General features: G+C 42.8%; 1 protein-coding gene and 1 long non-coding RNA gene across 3 annotated transcripts in view; one reads left to right on the top strand and one right to left on the bottom strand.

Annotated features, from left to right (window-relative positions):
- Astn2 (astrotactin 2) overlaps positions 1-25,231 on the bottom strand; it is a 901,354-nt gene that overhangs the window by 267,549 nt on the left and 608,574 nt on the right. The gene's annotated exons all lie outside the window — the stretch shown is intronic.
- On the top strand, positions 5,078-24,821 carry LOC106148307. Its single transcript, XR_001233630.1, has 3 exons — positions 5,078-5,231; positions 24,167-24,225; positions 24,312-24,821. It is a non-coding gene; the product is annotated as an uncharacterized LOC106148307 (long non-coding RNA).

Here is a 25,231-nt window from a genome sequence, read left to right as displayed (position 1 = left end):
GGGAAAAGGAAAGCTGTCTGGCTCTAGAGCTTGTTCGCCTCATCACTGCTCAGGTGCAGGTACTAAAAGCCATGCAAAAGACAGACACATGCCATCAAAGCTGGAAGGGCTGATGCGCCTGTGGGTGCACTGACCCCCGAAAAGCTACAGCTAAGGGAAGGGGTCTGTGGTTTATTACAACCTGATCACTCAGCAAGCTCTGTGCTGAATGCGACCTCACCAGTCCTCAAGCCAGCACCAGGCGATGGGCACATGCGCATTCCCCCCACTTACGCGACGGGAAGGCGGAGGCCCTGCAAGAGTGAGTGCTATGGATTCGCACTCAGAGAGCACCTGGTGTGCAGGACCAGAGGGGAGATTTATCTTATCTAACGTGGTCACCTAGAGTCTCCATTTTTAATCTCCTCTAGAAGCATGTTGTAACTGCAGAGGAGGAGGGCTTGGCCTTCCCTCTCCTGCCACACCCCTGCCCTCCAATCCCTCTGCTCTCTGGCCAGATCAGTCTTGGCTCTGGAGGAAAATATGACCCCCACAGGGAAATGGGAGGAAGCACAGGGGCCACCTGAAGACGCGATGTCTGGCTGAGGATGCCCTTTTGTCTCGGGTTGAGGTTTTCCATCTGAGCTTCCAGGAAGCAGAAGGACTTCGGCAAGCACATGAGGAAGAAGGTTAGCGAAGGGAGGGAGCTAGCAAGTCAGCGCTGAAGGCCTAGCAGGAGGGAGGCAGGCAAGGATGGAGCGCAGAACTACAAGTCAGCGAGGGTCCCTCTCCCTACTCTGGTTCCCTCCGTGTCTGCCTTGGGGATGGCCACAGTCCTGCACAGACTCCGCCAGCAGAGGGCGCCCAGGGCCTTTGCATTTATTAGCTCTGCAATGGTGCAAACCTTGACCAGGAAAAAGAGCCTCTCGGAAGTTTCGGGCCCAAGTCCTGGGGTGGGACCAAGGAAGGGTGGGAAAGGTGACCAAGGAAGAGCCTGACGGGCACTAACTGAAACTGAGGTGGTCAGCCACTGAAATCTGAGTCTGTCTCTGTGTGTGTGTAGTGAAAAGTAAAAGTTCCAAATAATCCTAATCACGGAGAGATAGTAAAAATGAGTAACATTTATTTTTTTAGCTTTATGTTTGTTTGTTTTTGTGGTACTGAGGATTGAACTCAGGGCCTTGTGCATGCAAGGCAAGTGCTCTACCACTGAGCTACACTCCCACCCATGAATAACATTTTTATATTAGTCATATCTCTTGTTCATCAGCTAGAGCTTAGGTAGTGTGTGTGTGTGTGTGTGTGTGTGTGTGTGTGTGTTAAAAGATACTAATCTTCTTAGAAAATTATGAGTAATATTTATTTAGGTTTGTTGATTATATGCTTGTCTTGGTTACTTCTCTCTCATTGCTGGGACAAAATACTTTACGCCCAAAATTAAGGAAGGAAAGTTTATTTCGCTTACAGTTTGTGGAGGTTTCAGTCCATACTTGGCAGGTTACAAGGCAGAGTGGCACATGGCAGAGGGCTACAGCTCATGGCGGCAGAACACAGCAAAAGCAACAAGCACAAAAGCTAGGAATGGCCGCAATCAGCCTCTTCCTTTCCCTTACATATGCAAACTATCCACCCCAGGGCAGTTGTAGCTCTCACACCCATAATCAATCAAACTCTAAAAGCCTGCCCCATGACCTCATGAGGCTTTGGGGGGACATCCAGACACAAACCATAACAACGCTTTTCTCATCACCTTTGTTCGTGGCTGTGGGTCAAGATATGTATGTGTGTGTCATTTTACCCTCATGGGAACTCTATGAAGCAAGCATTATATTATTTCCATTTTATAGATGAAGGAATAGATCCTCCAGAAGTTGGGGAATTTTTTAAACTGAGGTCTACAGTTAGGAAGTGACAGTGCCCAAGACCACATTCTAATCCTCTAGTCCCAAGCTCATTCATGGCAATCAGAAGGCACGTGTTTAGTTAATCAAGCCAATGCCTGTACTCTGGGTCACAGGAATGAGCTGAATCATGTAAAGATGAGACCGGCGGTCTGGCTGATCACCACCCCTGGAGTGTGTGCTTTTGTGCACATGGATTGGAAGTCACGTGCATGTCTTTGTATGTGTTGAATAAGTGAGCGTCATATTTCAAATTAGCACCAAGGCCACTGCTTAGGCAAAGCTCTCTTAAAATATATTTGTATATTGATGCAAACAGTTGGATCTCAGGTGACATTATATGGAAATGTTTTATCAAATTTTCAGAAAAAGTAGATCGTGAGTTCTGGGGACTCTGGGAATAAGAGGTGTCATTCATCGCACAAATACTGACTGAGGGTCTACCCTGTTTCAGTGACTAATCTGAGCACTAAGAGATGGAGCAGTGGAAGATCAGAGGAGATGCCCCCACTTATGAAAACCAAGAGAGAGTCTAAATTCCATATTATGGGCTATAAGGCCCCTCACCATGTAACCCTGGAACTGTTACATGTAACTCCATTACATTCCTACTCCACACTCTGGATCACAGCTCTGTATCTGCACTGACTGTCTTTAAGTTCCATTAGTGAGAATATCCCACCCTCTCCCAGCCCCACTTAGGATCTGCTCTCCTTTAGCAAGCTGTTCTCCTTCTTCTGTATCTGGACAACTCCTACTCATCACGCAAACTACACAGCACTTCCTCCTTTGAGGAATCTCCCTAGATCAGTTACTACACACTACCCTAGGGTCTTGCTCTCTTCTGCCAAGAAGGTCTTCAGGGTTTCTAACCTTAGACCTACTCATGGGAGACCTGCTGATGCCCATTTATCCCATAGGCTGTCAGCTCCAGGCAGGCCCAAAGTATACCTGTCCAAAGTACTGTGGTTACATCACGACCTAAGTGTGCAAATTGAGTAAGACTGAGAAAAACAGTGAACAGTAGATGCTCAAGGAACATCTGTTCAAAAAATGAAGAAAAGAGACCCAGAGACAAGGGCAATGTATGCCTCAACCTACTTCTTTGATAGAGCCCTTTCTGATGTTTTGCAATAAGGTCCCACAATGCTTCAGGATCTAAGGGAGGTTGAAAATTTAACTGTAAAATCTCAAATCTTTCACAATAAGCTTTAAAACCATACCTTATTCCCCAAACTTCCTGTGTGTACAGACACCATGGCTCCCATGGAGACTGGACAGTAGGACCCAGGGACTACTGAGCTAGTGGGGAGTGGATGGAGAAGGTATCTCCTGGAGTGTGTGTGTGGAGTGCATAGGTCTACCCTGTGCATTCCCATATTGCGGGAATGGGAGCTGGGAGGGAGATGGGGAAGGGCTGTCAGCAGGAAGCAAGAGGTCGTGTTCAAAACCACTTCTTCCAGGACACCAGTCCAATCTTCCCTGGTTGGAGTAAGTCCTTCGTATCACCTCTCCCACTTGTTTGTGCATAGATTCCTGAAGTGGCATTAGAGTCTGGTGGTAGAATATGCTCATGGATCAGATCTATTCTGTAAGCATTAGTGGCTTCCTCTGTAAAATGAGGGTCAGCTTCCAGGGGTTGGGAAGATGATTTATGTAAAGTTATCTGTAGTCCTAGTTTATTTTCTTGAATCTCCCATTGGATTTTTAATCTCTTCAAGGGTCTCGGAGAGTCCAGCACAAGACTTGGCTCGCTGTATGCACCTGGTCATCTGTGAACCATGCGAGGGGGGAGGGGACTTCCTTATCCTCCAACACCATCCGCATATCACCTCTAAATGCTACATAGCCTACAGATTGTTTCCACTGAGAGACGATGCACCCATTCCAGCTTCCTTCTGATCAGCCAAGCTGAGGAGAATCACAAGTAAGGGAAGTGACCTCCGTTGCCACCCTCCCCCACCTTTTCCCGGACCTTCCCTCTTTTCCCCTTTAAGAACATATGTGAGTGGTTTGGATACATTAATGCACAGCAGCCAGCATGCAAGAGCCATCACCCCTCAGTTCTGGGGAAATTAGCATTTAAATTGAGGTATTTCAGGGAGGTAAATCACCCTAGAGGCAGCCAGCACTGTTTGCAGCCTTTTCCTACCTGGGAGAAGCCAAGGAGCCTTGGCCTGGGAGCTGTTGCGCTTGCAGAGAGGAGCTCATTCTTTCTGTCTGTCTCACTGCTCTTCCTAGGCTGCCTCCCAGAAGGATCACATTGAAATCTGAACACTAATGAGGACATCTGCCCCATTTCTCACCTCCAATTGAATTGAGCCCTTCAACCAAGTGGGAGCAGTGGCTTTGGCTGAGCTTTAGTGTCCTGAGGAAACGAGGTTTCAGGAAACCTGTGTTCTCTTGGTTCTGTCACTGCCTGACTATATGATTTAGGGAAACAGCTTCCCATTTTTGGAATTGGGAAGGGTGACAGAAGGGCTGGTGCCAAATACCTGTCTGAACCTTAGCTGTTCTGTAGACACTGGGGGATCAAACTAATGCTTACATTGTCGCATCTAAGGTCACCTGGAAGCTCTGTCCTTCCTGGGGAGCAGTTGGAAACTCCATGGTCTTCTTCTGAATGAGGGACACTAGTTTACATTTTTGGGTCAAGCACTCAAGACTTGGGTGTCCTTTCATTCTACTTTTCACTTATTCATTAATTCATTTGACAATCCTTACTCTTGTGTGTTTGGCACTAGAAACACAACAATAAAAGAGATAGTTTTTGTCCTCCAGTTATTTGCTGGCTGGCATCCAACCTATGTGTATAAGTGGTTCCTACAGATCGTGCAAATTTCATATTTCTGAAAACATTAAAAGGAATCATAGTCCGTCCCCAACATTTGTTTAGGACATCCCTCACACTAAACCCTTGGCCTCCATCCCTTTCATAGAGGAGTAGATACCACCCAGAAAAGGAGGGACCGGTACCCAACTTTGCGCCTCAAAGCTGACTTTCTTCTGTCTCCAGTCAGTCTGTGCTGAGTGAAGATTTCTTTCCATATTAAAAACCTCCCCTGGGGGCTGGGGATTTAGCTCAGCGGCAAAAGCGCCTGCCTGGCAAGCGCAAGGTCATGAGTTCGGTTCCCGGTACAGGAGAAAAACCAAAAAAAAAAAAAAAAAAAAAAAACCTCCCCTGGCCAACTCAATCTGTTGTGTTTGGTTTTACAATATAGTTGGTGCAGGTGACAGCCTCAAAGCCTGTTCCCACCAGACTGGAAGAGAAAACTGAAAACCTCTCTTTCTGCTTCTCCTGCTGCAAGGAGTTATGGAAGAGAAAGGCCAACAGGCCAAAAAACTGCAGATGTGAGTATCTCAACATCCCAACTTTCCGCCTTTTGAAGGTGAAAGTGTTCCCCGTGCAGTCTAGAGCACAAAATTCGTACCAACAAATGTTTAAGTTATGAGCAAAGGGCTTTGGGAAAATGTTAGGGTAGAGGAGCAGGGCCATTGGGACTTGTTCCCCCAGAATCAAGACATAGAAGGGGGAATTTGTAAGCCCTTTCATTCAATAAGATAATAGGATCTCCCATGAGAAGCAGTGGTAGGTGGTGTAAAAAGCTTGAATTGAAGCCTGAAAGTTGCGTACTCACAAGGTAAAGGAGGAAGCACTGCCAAGACTTCTTGGCGCAATATCCCTGCTCATCTGGATGCAGACATGAGGGAAGAAGCCAAGATCAGGACAAATGGAGTTCAGCATATATAACCCTAGTGACTTTGGACTTTGGATGTGGGCTCTAACATATTGCCCCTCTCAAAAGACTGTTTCAGTTTTTTCATATTATGTTGGAAACCAGAGCCAGGGCCCAGCTCAAACAAGAAATCATGTAGTGAATGCCAGCCAGGGTCCAAAAGGCCTTGTACCAGAGACTCCCTTACCAACATCTGCCTGCACCTCGAGGTCAAGTTGAGTGGGACTGAGATTGCTTGATGTAAAACAAAAAGGGCTGCTGGTCAACAGCAGCTGAATGCTGTTCAGTGAATAGAGTGAATGTTTACTGTAGATAAGGTGTTTTAGAGCCTTCATCTGCAAGTAGAAGTACTTTTATGTTATCGGTGGAATGAAAACTTGAGTGAATGGTTATGTCTGCTGTAGAAAATTAAAACCATAGTGATTTTCATATTGAGCTGTAGTGAAAAATATTTGAAGCCTTGATAGTGTACACAGACAGTTTTAGGTCAGAGAGATTAAATTTAACAGTCATATGGGAAATTCAGGGACCAAAGAAGTATACAAAAGGAGTGCTTAGTGCAGACTGGGGAAGTTTGGAAGACTTCTTGGAGGAAGTGAGTCTTAATAGATTTGGAAGCATTATTTAGAAGAAGGGCAAGAAAGAGATAGAGTGGGGCCCAAGCAAAACGAACACTATATGGAAAAGTCTAAAGGGTGTGTATTTGATAGAGGTGGGGAGAGGGAGGAAGGGAGAGGGAGAGAGAGAGAGAGAAAGACAGAGAGAGAGAGAGAGAGAGAGAATACAGGATAAAATCTTTATCTGGCTCAATCTGGAAATTGAAAGATGCTGAGGTTTGAGATGCCTTAGCACTGAGTGAAAACTGGATAGGCCTGGAGAAGCACGGATAAGGTCAGCTCTCAGGAGTCCACTAAGTGATTCTCTGAAATGGTCTTTATTCTGAGGGCAAAGAGACTCTTTGAGGGTTTTCAGCTGGATTGCAGTGCCATCAGACGGAACTTTTGAACGATCACCAGGCTATAGTGTGGACGATGGAGTGGGTTGGAATAGGGAAAACAAAGCTGGTAGGAAGGAGCCCATTTATGAAGCTTTGCAAAAATCTAGATAATAAATGATAGAACAGCTGTGTAGCAGAATATAAAGAAAAGGCACAGATTTGAGAGAGACTCTGGAAGTAGAACCTGCTGGTCCCCGTCACCAGCTATCTATGATAGGGAATGGGAAAAGGGAGTCTTAGGGTCTATCAGGCAGTTCAGAAGCCAAGCAATTAAGCCTATGCCCCCAAGCCGACTCCTGTGGCTTCCCAATCTTCCCTCATTACTAAACATCGGAACCCTCTGGACACATCTGTGTTTATTGGCTACCACCAGAGAACAGACTGATGTGCACTGGCCCACCTTTGAAGTCCTCAGCCTCATTTCTGTCTCTGCCAGCAACAGTTCATCTCAGTGTAACTGCTGTTTGTCAGGCTTGCAGGAAGGTATCCAGGTCTTAAGCAACTCCCTAACTCACCCCAGGATTATTTTGCAAGCTCAGCCACCTCTCAGATGGAGGGCTGAGGGCTGCTTTTCCTTCCAAGGCACAGTGATGCTCAGAAATCCCCATCTTCCAGGTCACAAAATCAATTCACTGGTTATACAGTGACCCAAGGCTACGGAGCCCTTCTAATCATAGGTGATGGTCCCAGGAGTGATGAGCACCACTGTTCACATTGGATGGGAGAAAAGACAGAGGCAAGGCAGAGAAGCGACTTGTTTGAGAGCTCCCCATTTTTTTTCTTCATTATGGAACCGGGACTGGCTAGCAAGCCTTAATCTTGATTTCCAGCCTGTGCCTGTTCCACTGCATGTTCCCAAGCATCGGTAAGAAAGACCACTTTATCTGCATAACAGCCTCTGAACTGTGAACGCCTTCAAAACAGAGCCTGTGCTTGGTTCTTCTATGCAAGCTCCTCTTAATCATCTTGAAATTTCCCAGATAAAATTCCTGGTGTCATCTCTGCCAGGAAGCTGTCCTTGAGCCCCTTCTTTGGAAGTAATGTCCTTTAGCTTTCACAATCCTTGATTCGGGCTCTGGTGTCAAGATCTCCACATTCTGCCATGTACGATTCTGCAGGTCTGTCCCCCATCTCTGGTTGTGTGGTTCTGTGTTGCAAGGATGTATTGGCTCTCAGATGGAGGGCTTAGGGAGGACTGGGGAGCCACAGGAGTCGGCTTGGGGGCATAGGCTTAATTGCTTGGCTTCAGAACTGCCTGATAGACCCTAAGATTCCCTTTTCCCATTCCCTATCATAGATAGCTGGTGACGGGGACCAGCAGGTTCTACTTCCAGAGTCTCTCTCAAATCTGTGCCTTTTCTTTATATGCTGCTACACAGCTATTCTATCATTTATTATCTAGATTTTTGCAAAACTTCATAAATGGACTCCTTCCTACCAGCTTTGTTTTCCCTATTCCAACCCACTCCATCGTCCACACTATAGCCTGGTGATCTTTCTAAAGTTCCAGCTGATGGCACTGCAATTGGCCCCTCCAAGCCCTCCTCCCTACAGTCTGACTTCAGAGTCTAGTGCAGACACATTGCATAACAGTTGTCTGCTCTGGTTGAGCTCACCCTCCACTCTCATCAGGACTCTGCATTCATTCTTGGCCTCTTCATTTCATTTCCCATCACACAGCCAGATGACTTCCTGAAAGGATGGTCCTAAACCCAAGTATTTGTTATTGCTGCCATAACAAGTCACTCTAATCTTAGTGAATTAAAATAACATAAACATACTCTCTTAGAGCACTGAGGGCCAGAATCCTAGCATGGACTTTTGAGTGAAAGTGAAGGTGTCTGCAAGGCTACATTCTTCCTAGAGGCTTTAGAGGAGAATCAGTTTCCTTACAATTTCCAGCTCCCTGAAGCCACCCACATTCCTTGGCTCATAGCTCTCTTCTATTTTCATAGCCAAGGCAAATCAAGTCTTTCTCATATCACACTCTCTGACTCATTCTGTACTTCCCTCTTCCACTTTAAGGACCCCTGTGATTATATTGTACCCATGTGGTACTCCAGGAAAATCTATTTATCTCAAAATCAGCTGAGTAGCAGCCTCATTCACCTGCAGCCTTAATGCCCTTAATTCTTCCTGTGATATGTAAGGGTATTCAGTTTCCAGGGATTCGGACATGAACATCATATTCTGCCCACCATACTCAACTAAGTTTTATTCCCCTCTTCTATGAGGACAATACCTCTGTCTCTCTTTTTATTTGAAGATTAGATGCCACCTCTCCACGTTTCCACAGTACCTAGTCTACTTTTTATGTTAGACCCTCATTTGTGGTCAGCCCCTGTCCCTCTCTCTGAACCATGAGTGGTTGAGAGCAAACCACAGAGTCTGTCTCCTTTATACCTGTGTATGTGGCCCTCCCAGGTGGCAGGGACTCAATAAGTGTTTACTCACAAATGAATGAATGCCTGTGTGATGGGTAAGCTTGGCTATGTCAATTTGGTTGGCTTGGGAGCTGCCCAGGGGATCAGTGGAGCACACTTCTGGGTGTGGCTGGGTAGGCATGGAGGTGTGGCTTTGATCCCTTTCCATTTCCTGTCTGGTGCTGTTCTGCTTTCCTTCCTGGCTGCCATGAAATAAGTAGCTTTGCTCCACCATGCCCTTCTGCCATGTTTCTGCCTTAGAGTCAGTTGACCATGGGCTGAATATCCTTAAGATATGAGTGAAAGTAAACTTTCCTCCTTTAAATTGTGGGTTTCTTCATATTAGTTGTTCAGATTACCAGATATAAGCATGCAAAATTGTTCAAAAAATTGAGCATTAACTATTTCTTTCAATAAACCAATAGACATCAGCAGTACAATTATCCCAGCTATCCTTGTATATACATGTATATTTTTTTCTCTTCTTTCTTTCTTTTCTCCTTCCCCTCATCCCAGTTGTTCCTTCCCTTTGAGACAACAATATGCAATATAACAACCATTATTGAACTCCTACTATCTTGTTTAATAAAGCTCTGTATCATTTCTATTTTTTTCAATTATTTTTTATTCTCTTTAATGGTTTGATCAATCTTGCATTCTCACATCTGGCAATCTGAGAAACTTCGTTGAAGATAATAATATGTAATAGAACCACCATTGTTAATTTCCTATCATCTTGTTTTGAAATTCTGTATCATTTTTATTATTTTTGTGTTGTTTTGTTTTTGTCTTTGTTGTTATTTTGTTATTTTTTTTCTCTAAAATAAATTGTGGGTTTCAGGTAATATGTCTAGTAATGCAGAAGCTGACTAATGTAGCCTCCTATGTGAGTGAAAATATAGGGAGATGATACATTAGGTTGTGTAACGTGAATCCCTAGTGATGAGACCTAGGTCACTGCCATTTTTCTTCCCTTTCTTAGATATATAGCACACAGAATAACTAGTATGATTTTAAAAGCTATTGTATTATTTAGAGTGCGCTAGACTTTGTTCTAAGAGCTTTTCACATATTGTCTCACTTCATACTCACAACAACCTTGAAAGGTAAGTACTTATATTCTAATTTTATTTTGAAATGAAGGAGCGAAGGAGCGGAGACATGAAAAGGTTAAATGCAGAAGCCTTAAAACCTGGACTTGGAACAAAACATCCTCACTCCATATTCTTAAAACCTATGCAAGTGAAAGTTTAATTTTGCTCATAAATGAAATGCTGAAAAGTAAAAGTTGACTTGTTGAAAATACCAATGCTATTGAATGTCCTGAATAGATTTGCACATTAGTAGTAGGAACTAACTGCCCTTTGCTGAGTGTATACCACGTGTTATGTGATCAGTAAGCTTCGTTTCCAGCCTTCTCAACTCTTTTGCCAGGTAGATATTATTATTTCCATTTAAAAAGTGAGGGAGCTGGAACTAGGAGAGGTAAAATAATCAGTAGTCACCTACCATTGACTCAAGGCTGTTAGCTCCACTCTACTCTCATTCTGACCATGGCCACATCTGCCTTTCTATCTCCTTCTTGCCCCTGCCTCTCCATTCATACACACACACACATGAATGGTTACACACACACACACACACACACACACACACAGAGTTAAGTCTGGGTTATACATCGCACATACCATCCTTCCGTAAATGAAAAGCAAAACTGTTTCCACCGATGGTACCAAACTCACTTAAGTATTCCAGGCATGGCTGCTACTAACTCCTGCCCTGGTAATTGCGATCCCTGAAATTGAAAAAAATTGCAGGCTAGAGAAACATTATCTTCTGCTCAGCCACGTCGCCTTCCATCTCCCTGCCTGTGTGTCAGCATTGGGATTCCTTGTGCTGTCATAACATCACGGGCAAGCTGAGCTGTTGTTATCATAGCCTCTGGAACATCTTTCCAGACTTTTCTCTTTTCATCTCAGGGGAACAAATCAAAGGCCCAGATACGTTGATACAAAACTTTATAGAGCTGGGAGTGGGGAGAGTTTAACATCACTTGGTCCAACCTCTGCATTTTTCTGACAAAGCAGTATAGTTATCTCTGTTTTTCACATGTTGTGAGATACACAGAAGAAAATTAGCTTGCTGCAGGTCACAGAGCCCTGGTGTGGTCACAGAGAGATCTGACACTAACACCTGTCTCCTTACACAGATGTGCAGGGTGTGAGGGTCCAAAGGGGCAGCTGAGCCTTCTCAAGGAGGTACCTTGGTCAGCATTCTCTCACCCCAGGTGACATCCCTCAACTTTTGAGGGGTCTAACATCTTATTTTATTATAGTCAAGGACAGAAGCCAGTATCTGTGTGCTTTTAAGGATGTTTCAAGTCTGATCAGGACATTCATATTCCGGTGTTCAGGGCATTTTCTGTGCTTAGCAACCCTGTACTTCACAGCACCACTGCACTGCACATACTTAAGGGCAGGGCCTGGACTCTACCAACACAGCATAAAGCAAGGCACAGTAGGTGCATGCAAGCACTCACCTCCCAGTGAGACCAAAGGCTGAGTAACTGACCCCTCCTGAATCTTAATGTGCATTATCAGTATTCTTCATGCACCCGGCACATGGGCAGGCTGCCTGAGCTCTGCCCATCTCAGGGGGTTTTAAAGCATGGCAGTTATTCCTTTAACTAACACGGATGTCCCAAAATTGTTGCAACACAGGGCACAATGGAAGTTCCAAGCCGAAAGTTCTGTCTTCATTGGAAACTTTGTGTCTTCGCTCTTTTTTTGAAGCATTCTTTGCGGGCAGACACACTGGATTTGCACCCTGGTTTCTCCTGTCATTCTCTGAGTGACTTTAGTTGGCCAAAAGACTGAACCTTTTCTGAGCTTCTGTTTCTTGATCAGAAAAATGGGAATAATAATGATTCTTGCTTCATGTACTTGTCGTAAAGATGAAAAAAGCCCATAAAATGAACTGTTGAGCACAAGGTGTGAGAAAGGCAGGCTTTCAATAAATGGTAGGCATTGCTGCTTTAGAACACACCACTCAAGCAAATTTCAACTTAAAATACTCAGAAAGTCTGTCATAGCTAGGCATAAGAAGAATACAAATTTTAGAACTGGAATGGTCCTCAAACTCTTACTTCAATCCCTACCCAGATAGCATACGTAATTTGTCCAAGTCATGTGATAAAGCTAAAATGAGAACATAGGACATGCAGCTACTAATTTGGGGTTCTTTTCTTTAGATCATGGGAACCTTCTTTCTATGCTTGTAAATTTAATTCTTTCCTAAGTACATACTTTACTCACTACCTCTGGTTAGAGTTATTAAAGCTAAAGCAGTGCCCCTGGCACCATAAGCTAAATATCCTCCTCTCCACCACACCCTGCCCTGAAATTGCTGTATGATATTTTCTAAATTTAGAAGCAGAGACAAACTGTCCCCTTTCTGTCCTTATCTAGCTCCTACAAAAGTACTGGGCACACAGAAGAAGCTCTAAAAATGTTTGTGGAGTTGAACCTCTAGTAGATTGGACTTAAAATTAAAGGAAAGGGATTTTTCAAAACTCCTAACATAAAGCAACTGATAAGAAAAACCTTCAAAGTCACATTTTAAGTATCCACATAGAATCAATTTATCTTTAACTCCATTCCTGGCGATAGAAAGGGAGGATTTTTTTTAAATGTTCACATTTAAAATCAAACTATCCGCTAGACATTGGAATAGGAACACATGGCCTAAGGACAGATGGTTCTGGTGTGAAATCGTGGCTAGGGCCATATTTCTGAAAGTGCCTTTTTTCCTGTTTGCCTTTCCCATTCTCCCTAGGGCATCTTGGAAGTCTTTCCATACAGCCACCTCTAATGAGCTTTGTAAAATGAGAAACCCGTTGTAGTAGAAGAGAATCTAATAGCAATTGCTTTCTTCACTCTCTTCCCTCTTTCTCTCTTTTTATTAGTCATTAGCAGTGGAAAAAGAAAACACCCAAGGGCAGTGAAAAGGCAGCAGTACCTACACATACTTTCTGCAACGCTGTGCTAATGAAGGGCCCTGACCGTGTTTCTCTCATATTACTTCTTGCTCATTTCCAACGGACATCAATTGCAGCCAAATCCAGAACCCAGCTAGTGTAGGCATTAGCCAGTATGCTTCAAAACCAAGAGGAAATATGCATAATTGGTAGAAGACAGTGGGAAATTGTTTTAAAGGACTCCTTAAGACCAAGAGATGTCAAGACTTAAAAAGTGCCTAGGAAAACAAATATATATATATATATAAAGAGCACAATTTCATATCTTTTCAAATTTGACATCAAAATGTAATTGAATTCAGTTTTGAAGACTCCATATCTAGTTTCCCATTTTGCTTCCTATAAGCGATGCAGTCACATGCAATTCGCCTGATCATGTTGAACCTCAGGTTTGCCTGTAATAACCCTTCCTACATTTACTGAAGGGATTTTAACTGTGTCTCTTCTAAGTGTGTGATCCTAAGCAGGTTTTTTAATTGCAGGAGCCACAGTTATCACACTTATAAAATATCATAATAATACCTACTTGCATAGGTTCAATTAGAAGGACTAAATGGGACAATGAATATAAACACTCTGCATATATTTGAGTAACTGGTGGCACTCTTACTATAGTTATTTATCTCCTGATAAGGACCAGACTGATGAATGATCTGTCTCTGCCTCTAACAACTTCAGACAAGCTCTCCTAGCTTACTAAGCTTCAGTTTTCTCATCTGTAATAGGAACAAAATAACAGTACCAGTTTTGCTGAATTGTTATGGAATAAGATAATAGTTTGATCATGCCACTTGACACATCTATATGCTCCACACATTTTTTTTTTTTTTTTTTTTTTTGGTGCCGGGAATCAAACTTAGGACCTTGCACTTGCTAGGCAGGCACTTGTGCCGCTGAGCTATATCCTCGGCTCCATAAATGTTAACTATTTATTTTGATAATTTTACTAGGAATGTAGTTCATATTTAAAAAAAAATGTGTAGTAAAAAAATTCAAAGGAATCAACAATAACAGAAATCTCTTGGAACTAGTACATGATTGTGGCAAGATTTTACAAGTTCACATGCAAATACCAACTGCTTTGCTATGTCAGAACGAACAGTTGGAATTTAAAATTTAAAATGCAGTATCATTCATAGTAACACAAAAATATAGAATACTTGGGTATAAATCCAAAAAAATATTCACAAAATCTATATTAGAAAAACTATGAAACTCTGAAGAAACTAGTTGATTATTGCAATAAATGGTAAGATACTCCATGTTCAAGTTCAATATTGTTATAATATCTTTCCAATCTGACCTACAGATGCAATATATTCTCTATCAAATACCCAGTAATTATTTTGTAGAAACAACAAATCAGTATAAAGTTTAAATGAGGAGGCAAAAGACCTGGAATGACCAACACAATAGTGAAAAAGAAAAAGTCAGAGGACAGATACTACCTGACTTTAAGAATTTTTATAAAGCTAGGGTAATGGTGTGGTATGGTGAAATAATAGACAAATAGATCAATGGAACAGAATAAAAAGCTCCCAAAATAGACTTACATAAATCTAGTCAACGGATCTTTGACAAACAAACAAAGGCAATTCAACAGAGAAAAGATAGTGTCAATAAATGGTGCTAGAACAACAGAATACTCATGTACAAAAATAAAAAAAAAGAAAAAAAGAGTAATGATGGTAAGTATAGAATCTAAACTTTTCACAAAAATTAATTCAAAATTATGACTGGCCTAAGCATTACAAATAAAATTGTTAAACTCCCACAAGATAATATCAGAGAAAATGTTGGTAGCCTGCAGTTTGGTGATGTGTTTTTAGATAGCATGATCATACAAGGAAAAAAAATTGATAATATTAACACTTAAAACTTCTGCTCTGAGAAAGACACCATTAAGAAAAGACTTGCCACAGACTGGTGATATTTGCGAGACATATCTGGTAAAGGACCCCTATCCAAAATATGCAATGAATACTTAAAACTCAACAAAAGGCAAATTACTCAATTAAAGGAACAAAGGAACCAAATAACATTTCATCAAAGAAAATTTACTGATGAAAAATAAGCATATGAATATATGCACAGCATCACATGTCATTCTGGAATTGCAAATTAAACAATGAATCACCACTATAGTACATGGCTATTAGAACTGTTGAGCTTTGAAACACTAATACCAAATGCTGGTAAAAATGTGGAGAAACAAGAAGAGTATTTTCCTGGTGATAATGGACTATGGACAGACACTTTAGAAGATGGACTGGCAATGTCCTACAAAGCTAAACTGTTGTACCACAGTTCAACAATTTTGTTCCTTAGTCTTCACCCAAATGAGTAGAACACCCAGCAGCACAAGAACCTACACAGGAATGTGTATGAGACCTTATTCAGACTTGCCACACCTTGGAAGCAATCAACATGTCCTTCAGTAGGTGACCAGAGAAAAATAATGGTACATCAATACAGTGGTATGTTATTATTCATCAGTAAGAAGAAATATGTTATCTAGCCACAAAAAGACTTAAGATAACTTCAAATACATATTTACTAAGTAAAAGGAGCCTGTCTGAAAGCTTCCGTACTGTGAGACTGTTGTGGTTTGGACCAAGAGTGTCTCCCCAAAACTTCACATGGGTATAGGCATGGCTTTTGGAAAGTGAGTGAATCATGGGGCAACATAGCTGATTTGCTGTTGGGAGGTAGGGGATGGTTGGAAGACGTGAGTCACTGGGGTATGAGCTGGAGGTGTATACTGCCCTTCTGAGCTCCTCCTTTCTCTCTCCTTCTGCTTCCTGACATTCATGACTTGAGCAGCTTTCCTCCGCCAGACCATTCCTCCATGCCTTCCTGCCTTAGAGCTAGGCAGCTATGGACTAAGAAATGAATGAAAATACACTTCTACTCCTTTAAGTTGTGGGTGTTGGGTATCATGTCCCACTAACAAGAAAGTGACTAAGGCAAAGCTATAGAGACAATGAGAAGATCGGTGGTCTCCAGAGGTTCAGGGAGAGGGACAGAGAAAAGAACAAGTGACACATGGGATTTATAGAGCAGGAAAGGTGTTCTGTAGGATATGTTATTAGGCATGTGACATTATGTATTTTTAAAAACCCATGGAAATGCACAACCCACAGTTACACTGTGGACTTCAGTTAAGCATAATGTAGCAATACTGGGTCATCAGTTGGAACAAAGATGCCACATTAATGCAAAATGTTAATCATAGGATAAACTGGGTGTATTAGAATTCTACCTTCTGCTCAACTTTTCTATAAACACAGAACTGCTTTAAAAATAGAATTTACATACACAAATAATACTATGCATACCATGACCGTGTAGTCCATCTGACTGCCCCACACTCACATACTTATTTTTATAAATAGTGTTTTATTGGAAAACAGCCACACCTATACATTTTTGTATTGCTTATTGCTGTTTTTGGGATTTCAATGGCAGAGTCAATAAGTTGTGGTAGAACTGACTCAGCTCACAAAGCCAAAAATGTTTACTATCTGGGCCTTTACAGAATGTTTGTTGACTCCTATTGTAGGATATAGACTTTAAAGCTGAGAAGTGCATTTGGAAGTTGTTTAGTTCAATCACCTGATAAATGCTGGAATCCTTGCAATGCCATCATCCTAGGAAGCACTTTCCAGCTAGTATGAACTTCGGCGCATTAATCGTGACATTTGAAATCAACCTCTCTTCCTCTGCTATTGCTTTAACCCACTAAGCCCATATTTTGTGATCTAGAAATAACATGTCAGAGCGGAACTTGGGCTTGTGCCTGTCACCCTCAGCCTTCACTCTAAACTGCTTTTCCTGACCCAGCTCCACTTCCGAACTTCCTGGTTCTGACCTTACACTCCATCCTTCTGCCTCCAGGTTCTGTGTCTGACTTTTAATTTCAGTGCATGAGCTGAGCGCCCAGTTCTTGCCTTTGTTCCTTTGACTTCATTTACATTTAAAAGTACTGTGAACAGGCCAAATCATGACCTTCATAAATATCCAGGTCCTAATTCCTAGAATCTGTGAATATTAGTGTATGTTCAGGGTTGAATTGTGTCCACCACTAAACAAGCAAACATCTCACTGTTGAAGTCTTTATAGTAACCTCTGCAAGAACCTTAGAATGTAAATATATCTGGAGGTAGGGTTTTAAAGAGGTAATTACATCAAAATGTGACCATAACATGGGTCCTAATCCAATCTGACCGGTGTCCTTGTGGGAAGAGGATGTTGGAAAATATGCACACCAGAAACGTGCATGCCTGGAGGAGGGACCAAGTGATCACACAGTGAAAAATTGGCCACCTGAGACCCAAAGAACCAAAGAGAGATACCTCAGAAGAACACAAACCTGCTGACACTTTGATCTGGGCCATCTAGTTCTTAGAACCACAAGAAAATAAATTTCCTTTAACTCACCCAGTCTGCGGCATCTCCTACACCACTCCTGGCTGATTACTAGTGTCTTATATGGCAAAACGGACTTTGCGGTAGAACAATCCCTTAGTCTAACCTCACCATGTACATCAACTTAAGGTTTGTAAAGGGGAAGGCTATCCTAAATTATTTGGGTAGACCCTAAGTGCCATCACATTTTATGTCCATGTGAGAGGAAAACAGACATTGAAGTACAGAAGGGACAGAAGGTAATGTGAAGGTGTGTGGGGTGGGGAGAGATTGGAGCTATGTGGGCACCAGCTGAGGAATGGCAGCCTACTGGAAGAAACCCACACTTGCTCTTCCCTGGGGTCCCAAGAAGAAAGCTATGCTAGCAACCTAACCTTAGCCCACTAAGCCTTCGTTGGGTTGTAGCCTACAGAACTGTGAGAAAACCAATGTGTGTGGTTTTTACCTCCAAGCTCGTAGTAATTTGTTACAGCAAGAATTCAATACTTATACCTGCACTTTCTCAGATGAACTCCATTTTGGCTTAGTTTGGGCAGCTCCTTCCCAGTCATCAGCTCTCAGGCAGGAATCTGATGGCCACTTTATCACTGTCCTGTCCTCCTGAGAACAGTGTGTTAATGTGACTGCATTCCCAGGAACCCTTTGCAGGACAAGCTTGGGTGTCTCCAGGATTAAGTTTGAACCCCTGCTCTGAAAAGGTTAGTCCGTGTGATACTGAGTGTGTTACTTAGCCATCAAAACCTCAATGTCCTAACAAACAGGCACCAAATGATAAACCTGCTAGCGTTGCTGTGATGGTTTTTAAGTTAGTAAAATGAACAACCCACTTTCTGGGGTAAAGCAGGTTACCTAGGAATGGAAATGATTGCTCTCAGTTGTTGTTTTGGGTTGTAAAGTTACTCTGAATCTGATGCCCATTTCCCAAATGCACTGAGGGAGTCTGGAAACCATGGTTAGGAGCTTCACTGAGGTGTTGAATATGTACTGCCTGCTTCCCTTGCATTCCATTCATTTCAGTCCTACTTTTTGGACTTAAGAATGACTGAGAGGCACAACATCAGTGAAGCTACTCAACTTCCCCAAGGTTGCATAGCTAAGCGGCAACTCTAACTAAAATCCAGGTTTCCATTGTGCTGTCCATTATGCTGCATTGCATCTCACCTGCTAGGCCTGTCTCTCCAAGTCCCCCTCTTAGCCATGCGCTCCCTCCTGCATCTCCTCCTGCTCAGATGGGTGGAGGTGTTTCCATGAAGTCACTACCCTCTCCTTCCCTCCTTTGGGAACTCCTTTCCCAGGACAGTGCCTAGGGAAGAGACAGATGGGTGTAGGACAAGCAGGTGGGAGAAGGCCCCAAGACACTGTGCCCTTGTACTGGAGAATAAGGAGATACACCTAGTAGCCCTCCCTCTATCAGGAAACCAGCGCTTACCCAGAGAGCCTTCCCGCTCTGTCAGCAATCCAGACCATATGGTTAATTAGCTACAATTTGCGACCACATCTGTGATGCTATTTCTCTTTTTGGCATGTGTGAAGTTAATTACTGAAACCATGGGAAGCTGCTGGACCTCCGAGAGCAGGGTAGGTGTGGGAGGTCACAAAACATGCCCATGGCTTAGGGCTGGGATCATGGAGAAGTGGAGGGTAGAGAGGACCATCTGACCAGATGAAGATGGAGCCTTTCCGGTAATTGCGTCATTGCGTGGAGGACATAATATCACAAGGGCCCTCATCTGTGTATGTTGGCAAGCATCCTTAAGGAAGAGCCCCACCTCCCTGGACAGCAGAATGGAGAAGGGTTCATTCTCTGATCACCTGCTTCTCCTACCCTTGGTTACTCTACAGAGTCTCTCTCTTCCTACCACATACAATTGTGTCCCAGAACACAAGGACCTGTGACTAAGAAGGTGTTGGTCTAAAGAGTGTCATATACCGCTGAACATCTGTGGAATGGAGACTATAGGATTTCTATCCCACCATTTTATTAACTATTAAATGAATAAAAGTCCATGCAGTCCAGGCATTATGTCAGTCCTGGCTGCTGACATAATGATTGGTCCTCCACGCTAATTTGTTGAATGAGGAAATGAACAAATGTGTGAATGGATATGTCAATCAAATCTGAGTGTCAGTACTGTGAAAAACCTGAGATCAAAACCTAGATCAGTGCCTCTGCTTTTGCTCAGTTTCCTGATCTGCAAATGAGCACAATAGAATCCACTTGACTTACTGGGTTTCTTGAGGATTAAAGTAAAAAATATATAGAACCTTTAGAAGAGTGGCTGGAATGTAGTAAGCATTCAGTAAATATTGCTGCTATTGCTGTGCATAGGAATGCAATGGGAGAACTTACCAAGGGTGGGGACCTGGCCCAAAGAGCAGCAGTCTGCAGTGTGTCCTGCATTACAATTTAGGGCTGCTCCTTCAGTCCACGCTGCCACTTTTTTTTTTTTCCCCCGCACTGCTACTTTCTGAGTACTGTGGACCTGATGCCATGCTCAAGGAGTTCCGGGGCTTGTAGGACAGACATGGGCCGGCTCCCAGGAGTCAGTGTTATGATGCAAAGACAAGAAGCCCCCACTTTGGAGAATACCTTCTCCAAGAAGCAAGCCTCAGACATTATTTGGCTGGAGTTTACAGGACAGCCTTGTCCATTATGAGGCTCCTGAGGCCCCCGGCATGCAGTTTTTCAGGTTGTGCCAGGGCTGAGAGGCAGACAGAGACTGAAATTTGGCTTTTTTTGCTGTGAGCCAACCTCTGAAGCTATACAAGAGTGTATCACCTTTCTCTGATTCACAGGCAGGTAGTGTATTGCCAGCACTGGCCTTTGAGAACCCTCTGGGGCCAGGGGTTAGCCTGAGGACAGGAGAACATGAAGCTCTAGAACAGAGGTAGCTATTTCATGAGAACAAGATCAAGGTGTGTCTTACTTATCTCTGTATCCTTAGTGCTGGGCCCAGTGTCCGATGTAGTGTCCACCCAGGCAAATACATACTGAATAAATGAACCACTGTATTCTTAGCATATGCCATAAATTCTATCCTGCAGTATAGGCTCAGTGTGTGCTACATACATTTGCAAAAGAACCTATGAATGATTTGCTAGACCTACTACCCTATGTAGTACGACTAGCTGATTTACTGAGAAGTAACTCTGTGTCAGGTATAGCATTTAGAGCTGTACATGCATTATACCCTTAAACCTCAAGATACACTTCAAGAATTGTTTGCAATTTGCAGATGAGGGCAGGCTCTGAAGCTGCATAAGGCTGAAGGACTTATGTGTGTTCAAGCTGCTCTGAAGGAGCAATACTATTAGACATCTTGTTGCTCCTGGTGTGTTTTGTGTTCACCATGCTCTTCTCTACCAGGTTTACTTGGTCACTGAGTTACCTAGTGAGCTGCCAGGAGACCCACAACTCCCTCTGTCTCTTATACTATCTCCCTTCACTCGTATAGTGCGCTTTCCTTCATTCCCTTCAGGCCTCTGCTTGCCACCTCTTTTAAGAAGGTTGCCATGGTCACCTGCTATAAAGCAAAATTTCATAATTCTTTACCTTGCTTTATTCTCCTCCATATCACTTACTATAGAAATACATGTTGATTTCCTCTCAGCCTTTCCCATATCTCCATCTCTTCCCAGAAGTTAAGCTCCATGAGCGCAAACTTCTTACCTGTCTTTTTAAATTGCTGTTTTACTAGCACCCAGAAGGGCACCTGGCATGCAGAATGACTCAACACATATTTATGAAATGGATGAGAAGGTGCTTGAATAACCCTGGGTCAGGAATTTAAATGTCTGCTTGATGTCTATTTTTTTTATTTTAAAGAGAATTTTTAAAAAATAAGATAACAACATAGACAAAAACAAAACAAAGCAAAAACAATAAAAATGATACAAGATTTCAAAACAAAATGGTAGGAATTAACAGTGATTGTTATATTACCTACTGTTATCTTCAGGGAAGTTGCTCAGGTTACCAGATGTAAGAATATAAGACTGATCAAAGGTAAACTCAAGGTTTTTATAGGTAAATGGATGCAACTAGAGATCATACTCATAAGTGAAGTAAATCTGCTTGATATCCAATATCCTCTTGCTTTTGTGAGAGCCAGTCATAAAAGTTATAGATCTGACCTTTCCCTGAACATGTGGGTAGGACAGGTTTAAGAACTCACCAAACAGAAGATACTATTCTTGCTGAACGCCATTGCACACACTTCGTGGGCACAGATCTTTTACATGTCCAGTTATAAAATCCCAGGTTATAGCCAAAGGCCTCCCCCTCTGCCTAGGCTGTAAGGCATAGCCTAATCTCAAAGCCCCTGCTTTTGCCAGTCTAAGACAACAGACTCCACTAAGACAAATGAGCCTGGGGTGTTGCTAAGACTGTTTCTGATCAAGGAAGGAGGAGAAGCCCTTCCGGCACTAACACCTGATGGCCACATAATATTGGGTGAGTCACTTCCACAAAACCTAAGTAATGAAAATGCAATCATATGGGACAGTTGGTAGAATCGAACAAGCTCATAATTTTGAAGGCACCTGGGGAACTATAAAACTTAACGCTCATATAGGGCCCTAACCTTTGGAGGTAAAAGCCAGGCTAAGGAGTTCATAACCCATTGAGTTAGAAGCCTTGGGAGGAGTTTGAAAGAGGAAGGCACTCACTAAGAAAATCTTTGTGAAGCAAATCAGTGTGTGATCAGACAGGCTAGGCCTTTGCTTCCTTTCTCTCCCTGCTACACTATGCCTGGGGTGGGGGAGGGGAGAGAGAGTCTGCAAGGTAGGGAATCCCACTTCCACGACATGCACACAGCGTGGGGGTAGCGCGGAACAGGCCTGGGTGACAGGCACCACTTGTGCCACCCTGATTAGCAGGGAAAATGCAAATCTGCACTTCCTTCCCTGCCGCAGCTAACAAGATAATGAATATTTTCATCAGCTGCAGAGAATACAAACATCTGTAGGAACACTAAACCTACTCTCAAGGGTAGGGGAGGAGGGGAGCACCAGGAGGTGCGGAAGTGTAGCTTCCCAGCAGTTTTAAGGAATAGGAGATGTGCTGAGATGCTGGAAAGGTGGCTGGGAGCTGGAAGCTCTTGCTGGAGCCTCCTGTGGATTATGAGATGGGGAATACACAACTGTCCGTTATCCTCCATGCCCACTGCCATTCATGGTTGGCACACTGTCAACTGTCCTGAGTGGACTTTATCACTCATCAGTCTATCCACCTGCACCTATTAAGTCATCAAACATTTACTGAATCCCATTGTGTGTCAGGTATGACCTAAGGTTCTAAGTGTATTCAGGTAAATAAGACATCCTTTGTCTATCCTCTCGTTTTCAGGAAGTTCATTCAGCTGGGGATATAGGTCAGTGGCATAAGCACCTGCCTGACAAGTGCGAGGTCCTGAGTTTGATTCCCAGTACCAAAAAATAAAATAAAATAAAATAAAAAGACAGATGAGAAGAAGTTCATTCATTCCTACAGTCATTTAATTACTAAAAACCAGAATGGTTTTTAGTAATTAAATTATTACTAAAATTATTAAGTACCTACCGTGTGATGGGCACTCACATTCTAATTGAGGGGACAAATAGCTGATCTGTGCTACTATTAAAAGAGGAGTTTGAAATAGAAAAGCGGAGGAGGGTTGTCCACCTAACTGTTCTGGGAGGGGTGTTCAAATAGGGCTTCAGGTGAAAACGACAGATCTCGGCTGTCTATCATGGATTAAGTGGGGTATTTTAGGTACAGAAAGTAAACAGCATGATCAAAATTGTAGAGACATGAAAAATTCAAGGGAACTCATGGTACTACAAGCAGCAGTGAAGAGATGTGTAGTGGCAGGCAAGGCCTGAAGTAGGAGCAGTTATAGAAGATCCCTGAAAGATGGGTTGGAGCCCAGTTACATGGAGCCTTGTTCACCATGCTAAAGAGTTCATTCTGGACACAATGAGGAGACACTAAAAAGTTCTGAGCAAGAGAGTAACCTGATCAGACCTGTGTTTTAGAAAATCATTCCGGTGCCTGGATATGCTGGCACCTCCCCATAGGCCCAGCACTTAGGAGGCTGATGCAGGAGGATCATGAGTTCAAGCCCCACTTGGCTTACACAATAAGGTCCTACCAGAGAGAGAGAGAGAGAGAAACAGACTGACCAGAGGAAGGAAGGAAGGAGAGAAGGAAAGATGGAAGGAAGGAAGGAAGGAAGGAAAGAAGGAAAGAAGGAAGGAAAGAAGAAGGAAAAAAAGGAAGAGAAAGGAGGAAATCACACAAGCTATGGCATGGAGAGTGAATTGCAATGGGTTGGGAATAAAGATGGCTAAGAGAGTGGTTGAGGATTCCAGTCAGGACTTTCTGGCCCTTAGACAAGACTCCAGGAGGCTCAGGGGTAAGGTCCTGGAAGGGATCTGCACATGTGGACATGTACTTTTGTCATTTAACAAGCTCTATGACTTTGCAGGGAGACTTAGCTCCCCAAGAGTCAGAGGCTACTAATAATCCCTCCTTCATGAAGTTTTATTGAAGAACAAATGAGATAATGTGTGTCAGGATGACCTACAAGGTCGAAAGCACTGTAGATATATTAGTTACCACTGATTTAATTATAGCAATAATATCGAGTCTAATCATTACTTCGTTCTGTTTTTCATTCCCATAGCTGCTATCCAGAAGCAGAAAATGGTACAGAATTGGAGCCTTGAGGTCCTGGCATTAACTGTGAGTTTGGAAAGTACCCTAATCTTTGTGCTTCAGTTTCTTCCCCTCTGAAATGTTGATAATATTCTTTTCTGGCTGTTTTGTAGGCTCCTGGTAGGGAGGAGAAATCTGAATGTCTGACATTGAAGTGCCATGAAGAACATGTCTTCAGCAACTTGAAGACGAAAGAAGATGTGAACTCAAATCCACTGAGTACTGTATTTTTCATAGCCACATGTTTTAGATTAGGAGTTGGCAAACTACTCCCTGTGGGTCAAATACTGCCCTCCACCCATTTTGTTTTATTTTGTTTTTTAGACTATGGGCTAACATTGTTGTCCTAGATTTCTAAAAGGTTATTAAAATTCAGAAGAGGAATAATATGACATGTAAAAATTATAGAGATTCAAAACTTAACATCCATAAATAAAGTTTTTTTTTTTTGAACACACCCACAGCACACTAAATGGATGAGTGGAGGGATGGACTAATTTACATATTGTATATGGCTGCTATCCTGCTGCTGCAGCAAAATTGATAACAAGTTACAGTAAAACTATTATGGCTGCGAAGCTCAAAATATTTAAAATTTGCCTCTTTGCAGAAAATTTGCTGACCCTCTCCCAATTTTAAATATATTGACTTGTTTGATTATTGTAAAGCTAGGAGTTGGGTTTTTGCTCCCTATTCGACAGATTATGAAACAGAGGCTCAGAGAGATTGGACCAGTTGCCCAAGTCATGCATAAGAAAATTGCTTCGACTCCATGTGACCTTATTTTCAAAGCGTGTCCTCTCTTTACCTCACTCTGATGCTCCTGGAAGGGTTAATATCCTGTCTTCACTGTGGGCACCCCAGATCAGTAGCTGTCATCTCCTCCTGACGGTAAACACTGTGAGCATAGACTGAGACGATGTTGATCACCACCACTGCCTCCATGATGTCTATCTAGCATGGGAGCATGTAGATGCTTAATAAGTAATTGTGCTAACTTGGATGCACACAGCTCGAGGTAACCATTCTGTTC

The sequence above is a fragment of the Chinchilla lanigera genome, unplaced genomic scaffold, assembly GCF_000276665.1.
Source record: "Chinchilla lanigera isolate Chin_1 unplaced genomic scaffold, ChiLan1.0 scaffold00018, whole genome shotgun sequence".
Lineage (NCBI taxonomy): Eukaryota > Metazoa > Chordata > Mammalia > Rodentia > Chinchillidae > Chinchilla > Chinchilla lanigera.
Note: the sequence above shows the minus strand (reverse complement) of the source record. Positions and strands in the feature narration are given on the sequence as shown.